General features: G+C 38.1%; 1 pseudogene; it reads left to right on the top strand.

Annotated features, from left to right (window-relative positions):
• The first annotated feature begins 537 nt into the window (after window positions 1-537).
• LOC103261178 lies at window positions 538-1,894 on the top strand (annotated as a pseudogene).
• The last annotated feature ends 5,364 nt before the right edge of the window (window positions 1,895-7,258 follow it).

Below are 7,258 nucleotides of genomic sequence, written 5' to 3'. Positions count from 1 at the left end.
TGTTTACATATGAGTTTCTGTATTGTTTCCACTTCTGAAAAGAATAATGTTGGTAATTTAATGAATATTGTATTAAATCTGTAGACTGTCTTGTGTAGGATAGACAGCTTAAGAATGTTGATTCTTCCAATCCATGAGCATGGAATTGTGCTTACTTTTGGTATGAATTTGGCCAAATAAAAATTGCTTGCTGATGAACGCAGATGATTGGTTGGAAGTTAATATCTTCTTGGCTAAAGTCTAAGGTAAAATAAACTTCTACACATTGACTACTGTTGCTTATTCTCAGTATATATGATTTAAAATTGATGCTACAGGCTTGAGATGTAAACCCCGAGGCAGTAGCATTTTCTCAGTTTCTATATAGTTCTCTCTCTCCAGAAGGTTCTGCCAGTTACCTAAGCTCTGGGTAACTGGGTTACCCTAGCTCCAGGGGCTAGTAAAGAGACTCTCTCAGAAATGGAATCTCTAGGATGACATGTAAATGTGTCATAATATGCTCCTTGACCCTCAGCTTGTGCTCTGTAGCATGCCTCCATGATGGGCCATCATCCTGTGCTTGTGCTCAATCAGAACACAAAGCATGAATCCGGAACAAAAAGTTCAGTCTGGAAGCATCAATGCTGCTAAGACCATTGCAGGTATTATCTAGACACGTTTGGGACCAAGTCCTTGATGAAGATACTTTTGGGCCCAATGGAAGGCATTTTGATGACCAATGATGACTCATGCCATTCTTCAAAAGATTTAAGTCCAGCATCTAGCTGTCAAATACATGACTGAAATTAGCCAAACCCAGGATGAAGAGGTTGGAGATGTCTGTGACTGAGCACTTCCGAGAGTAGCAGATACACCCAACACTGGTGATCAGTGTTTATGGCAAGGCATTGGATGATATAATCAGCACCCTAAAGAAAATCAGTAGTCCTGTTCATGTCAGTAACTGTGATATGATGCTGAAGATCATCAGCTCCATTACTACCAAAACAATCAATCAATGATCTTCATTGGCTTGCAAAATTGCCCTGAATGCTGTCAAGACAGTACAGTTTGAGAAAGATGGTTGGAAGGAGATTTACATTAAAAAATAAGCAAGAGTGGAAAAGATGCCTGGAAGCATCATTGAAGACTCATGTAGTATCATGATTAACAATGATGTGACCCATCCATGAATGTGGTGCTATATCAAGAACCCTTGCATTGTTCTGCTATTCTCTGGAATACAAGAAAGGAGAAAGCCAGACTGACAATGAGAATACATGAGAAGAAGCCTGCACCTGAATCCTCCAAATGGGCAAAGAGCACTTCCAGCAGCTCTGTGAAGACATTATCCAACTGAATACTGATGATCACAGAAAATGGCATCTCAGATTTTGCTCAGCACTGTCTCACGCAGGCCAATATCACACCCATCTGCAGAGTCTGGAAGATAGACAATAATCACATTGCTAGAATCTGTGAGGCCCAGATAGTTAGCAGAACATAGGCACTGAGAAGATGATATTGGAACAAGAGCAGGCCTGTTGGAAATCAAGAAAATTGGAGATAAATACTTTACATTCATAATTGAGTGCAAAGGCCCCAAAGCCTGCACCATTCTTCTCCAGGGGCTAGCAAAGAGATTCTCTCAGAAGTAGAACCTCTAGGATGATATGTAAATGTGTCATAATGTGCTCCTTGACACTCAGCTTGTGCCCGAGGGTGGTGCCTCTGAGATGGCTGTGACTCATGACTTCTCAGAAAAATCCAAGGCCTTAACTGTTGTGGAACTATGACTGTTGCCCAGGCACTAGGGGTCATCCTTTGTACTTTTATCCAGAGCTGTGAGGCCAGCACCATTCATCTATTTACCTTCCTTTGGGCCAAGCACACCCCGGTTGCTGACCAGGAATGAGTGCTGGCAAAGTGACTTCAACACACAGAGCTAGCAGAGTCCCCCTTTCTGGATCCAGAGCACCAGGGACACTGTGGGCATCTTTGTTTGGAAGGGATCAGGTTGAGGGGCAGCCCCCAGTCCTTGTCTGCCTCTGCTCAGTTTTCCAAAAAGCACTGATGTAATTCTTCTCTACTATAAATTTTCCATTTAGTTTGCTTCTGATGATTGCATTTAATTCATTTGAAAATTTAAAAAGTGATGGCATAATGAGGCTTATGGAAGAAATAAAAATGCTTGCTCATGAGATGTTCATCGGGGTCACTTAAGAGCAAAGATGGAATTGTACCTTAATTCTATACTTACTAAAACACTTATTATTACCCTGTAATATGGTATTAGTAATCAATATTTCTCACACAGATATTATCTTATCTATATCAAATCAAATCAAAACTTTCCAGTTAAAATCAACCAGTCAATTTCATATTTGATCAGACAAGCTTGAATGTACATATACATGATGGAATATTATGTAGTCATAAAAAAAGGATATATTTATGAACTTCTCAGCAACTTGGATGGATTTAGAATCAATCATACTCCATGATCTATCACAGAAACAAAGAACAGAGTACTATATGTTCTCACGCATAAGTGGACTTTGAACAATTATCATAACAGTATAAGGGATTGGCAGTGGTGGGAAACAGTCAGGGAAGGGGGTATGGGAGTAGCAACTGAGGGAAACTGCTATGGAAGGAAGAGGCACACCTCGTATCCGCATAATCAATGTTTGTATACCTAACCCTGAATTGTCTCCCACATCTTTACAATAAAAAAATAAAATAAAATAGAAATCTTGTCCTTCCTTTCTTAATATTTTCCCTGAGCATGACTTCAGTTGAAGGCATTGTCTAATATAAAAGCTACACAAAGTTATTATGAGTCTGGGTACTTTTGTTTTCCATATCAGAGCGCCGATCACTAACAAGTAGAATTTTAACCTTTGGAGTCTCCAAAATACATACCATGGATGTCACTCAATGTATAACAAACAATAATGTTTTAATCAAATAAAAACTAATACTGTATGCGTGCTTCAGGCTACTATAACTTTCTCTTTACTCACTAAAACAAATCTTAGCTTGGATCTCTCAATATCCTTCTTCCTTCCTCCCCATCTCTTGCATTTTAAGAATGGATGTAGAGAGTAAGACAGGAGGCTTCTTGGAGGGAATTTAGGGAATTATTATTGTGGTGTGTTACTGTCTCCCTTGTCCCCACAAATGCAAGAAAAAAATCCTTGAGCCAGAATTGTGTAATTCTAGGTTTCCAGATTGTCTTATTTTGACACTCACTCACTGAGAAGCGTCTAAATTCCTAAGCTCAGACCTTTCCTGAGTGGCAGGGTCAGGTCTCATTTCCACTTCTTGCTGGTTACAAAACTGATTCTATTTCTACTGTCTACACAAGGATTCATGGTTGGTTTAGATTGTAACTTACCTGCCTGGATTCACCTCCCGGCTCCTGTACTTCCTGGATCCCAACTATCTGCCCATGGCTAAACTTCCTAACATCTCATAGTCTCACATTCTTCACCAATAGCCTGAAGAGAATAATAAAACATACATACTTTATATAATTTGTTGTAAGGAATAAACTGTAAAATCTCTAGAGACATACATACTGTAGACTGTACATAGTAAGCATCCAATAATTGTAAACCAAGACTCTGTTTTCCTTTGAATCACTTTTCAGTAACTATATAATCTAAGTTTTGCTAAATTTTTAGGGAAATGAGATATTTACATTAAATAAATATATATTTCCTTTGTTATTAATTTTCATTTTTGGGACAGTTAACTCTTGAAAATATAGTTCAGGCCGGGCTCGGTGGCTCAGTCTGTAATCCCAGCACTTTGAGAGGCTGAGATGAGTGGACTGCCTGAGCCCACGGGTTTGAGACCCACCTGGGCAACTTGGTGAGACCTCATCTCTAGAATAAATCAAAAATTAACTGGGTGTGGTAGCACGTGCCTATAGTTCCAGCTACTTGGAAAGCTGAGGTGGAAGGGTCACCGGAGCCCAGCAGGTCGAGGCTGTGGTGGCCGGGAGCGTGCCAATGCACTTCAGCTTGGGCAACGGAGTGAGACTCCAACTCAAAAAAACAAAAAGTTCAGATAGTACATTTTGCATTCAGTAAATCTGAAACCTAAATGAATTGATTTCCTAAGAACCACAACCACAATTTTCAGGGATATGTCTTATTTTAAATAAAATGTCTTGCAGTTCTCCTTGATTTAAAGAAATAATAATATCTATCACATTGAAGGCATCTATGAAGATTACTCCTTTCCGTGGGGCTGGTCACTAACCTAAAAATAAATCAGTTTAAAGGAGCTATCACAGATGGGCCATCCAGATAGCAAGGATACTTTATAAGCTGAAAAATCAGCCAATAGGGAAAACACACAAGCAACATGAAAAGGTCTCTCATAATACAGATCTTCTTCTTACTGTTGTTAACTTTACAGAAACTGCTGGCTTTTTTCCCTAACTATATTAAAATTCCTTTCCCCCATAATCTGCTTTTGGATGTTAACACTTTTCGGAACCAGTGAACTAAAAATGATATTATTTATGTTAATTGTGCTGTGAACTGCACGATGAAAAGGTTTTTAAAACATTTGGGATATTATGCATTTAAATTATGTCTATATCTTCACCCTTCGGTGACAACAGCATTTGTACAAATGGTAAAAGATTGAAAATAAATACATAGTTTGCGACCAGCTTGCAAATTTGAAGGCAAATATTTATGGCAAAGCAAGAACAAATGGAAAACACTGAATTTTACAAAAAGAGAATTTCAAATATCACTGCATTTAAGAATAGGGTTTAAGGGTAATGCAGGTAGCTCATCTACAATAATTCCTGTAACTTACACCTGGAATAATATACTCCACAAATAAAATGAAGGGCCACACTGTGGGTGTTCAATAAAGACATTAACAACCATTTCTTTTTAATGCAAACATAGATAGAAAATGATGATCTCTGATAAGAATCTGTCCACTTTCGATAAGTACTAGTGAACCACAGAGAATGGAGAGCTTATTTGTACTGCATGAATACTTCACTTGAATAGATAGCATTCTATAATTGGTACTGGTTTCCATGCATAATATGTGAACACACTGCCCAAGTGCAAATGGAATTGTTGCACTAAAGTAATCTTAATTTAATCTTATAGAAATTCTTTATATAGGAAGGACAAATATTATCCACATAGCGAAGAGAAAAAAACTGACAAGGGGAGCTGTGATTTGTTCATTTAACAGGCAATTATTCTCCTACATTCATACAATTGACTTATTTTATTAATTTTTATTTTAAACATGTGGGGTACAATTCAGGGCTAGGTATACAAATGTTCATTATGCAGGTACTCATTGTTGATGAGTTCTGTTCCCCCTACCTTGGCAGTTTCCCATTACTGCTAATCCTGCCCCACCCTCCCTTGACTGTTTCCCACTACTGCCAATCTCATCGTATTACAATAGTTGTTTAAGGTTCGCTTATGAGTGAGAAAATGTGATACTCAGCTCTTTGTTTCTGTGATATCATATCTCAGTATCATAGACTCTAAGTCCAGCCAAATTGCTACAAAGTTCATTAATTTGTCCTTCTTTCAGTTATAATATTCCATCGTGTATATGTACCACATTTTTTCTTAATCCAGTCCTCTTTTGTTGGGCAGCATGGTTAGTTCCATGTATTTGCTATTAAATAATGCTGCAGTAAACTTCTGTGTGCAGGTATCTCTTTCATAGAGTGATTTGAGTTCCACTGGGTATATTCCCAGTAGAAGGATTGCGGGGTCATATAGGAGGCCAATTTATAGATTTTAGGAATCACCAAACTACTTTCCTCAGAGACTGTACTAGTTTACACTCCCAACAACAATGTAGAAGTGTTAGCTTTTCGTTGTATCCTCTCCAATATCTGTGAGGTTTTTTGAATTGTTGTTTATGGCCTTCCTGACTGGAGATAGGTGGTATCTCAGTGTGGTTTTAATTTGCACTTATTTGACAACTAGTGAGTCTGAGCATTTTTTTCACATGTCTGTAGGCTGCATGTCTTCTTTTAGAAGTGTCTATTAATATCTTTTGCCCACTTTGTAATGGAACTGTTAGTTTTTTTTCTTTTCAGCACGTTTGAGTTCCTTGTACACCCTAGATGTCAGGCCTTTGTCAGATATACAGTTAGCAAATAATTTTTCCCAGTATCTCTCAATGGTTTCTTAAGTTTTGCAGAAGTTTGTCAGTTTAATGAGGTCCCACTTGTCTATCTTATCTCCTGGCATGGGCACAGGGTTTTGATCAAGAATTGGTTGCCAGTTCTAATTTCCATAAGGGTGTCTCCTGCATTTTCTAAGGTTCTTATGGTTTGAGGTTTTACATTTAGGTCTTTGATCCATTTAGAGTTAATTTTTGTGTCTGGTGATAGGTAGGGGTCTTGTTTTAATCTTCTGCAAGTGGTCAGCCAATTTTCTCAGCACCATTTGCTGAATAGATTCTCCTCTCCCCAGTGGGTGATAGTGAAGTCTTGATTGAAGATAAGTTGGTTGAGAAATTGAGGTTTTGCTTCTGGAATCTCAATCCTGTTCCATTGGTCTATATTCCTATTCTTGTACCAATACGAGACTTTTGATTATTGTAGCTTTATAATAAAGCTTAATGGCTGGTAACCTGATGCCTCCTGCTTTTTTTGTTTTTGGCTATTCATGGTCATTATTTGTTTCCATATGAATTTCTGTATTGTCATTTCCAGGTCTGAGAGGAATGCTACTAGTAATTTAATGGGTATTGCATTAAATCTGTAGATTGCCCTAGGTAGCATGGACACCTTAACAATGTTGATTCTTCTTATCCCTGACCATAGAATATTTTCCCATTTGTTTGTGTCTTCTTGGATTTCTTTGAGCAGTGTTTTTTAGTTCTCATCATAAAGGTCTTTAACTTCTCTGGTTAGGAAGATGCAGAGGTATTTCTTTTTTGTGTGTGTGGCTATTGTGAATGGGATTGTGTTTTTGTTTGGTTCTCTGCCTTCTTGCTGGTGGTGTATAAGTTTGCAACTGTCTTTTGCACATTTATTTTGTACACTGAGACTTTGCCAAAGTCTTTTATCAGTGTAAGCAAGTTTTTGATAGATTATCTTGGATCTTCAAGGTATAAGATCATATCGTCAGAAAAGAGGGATAACTTGACCTCCTCTTTTCCTATTTGGAAACCCCTGATTTCCTTCTCTTGTCTAATTGCACTAGCTAGGACTTCCAACACAATATTGAACAAAGGGATGAGAGTGGGAAGCCTTGTATTG

This window comes from Carlito syrichta, unplaced genomic scaffold (assembly GCF_000164805.1).
Source record: "Carlito syrichta isolate Samal-C Ts95f unplaced genomic scaffold, Tarsius_syrichta-2.0.1 Scaffold303628, whole genome shotgun sequence".
Lineage (NCBI taxonomy): Eukaryota > Metazoa > Chordata > Mammalia > Primates > Tarsiidae > Carlito > Carlito syrichta.
The sequence above is the reverse complement of the archived record's forward strand: the minus strand, read 5'-3'. Positions and strand labels throughout refer to the sequence as shown.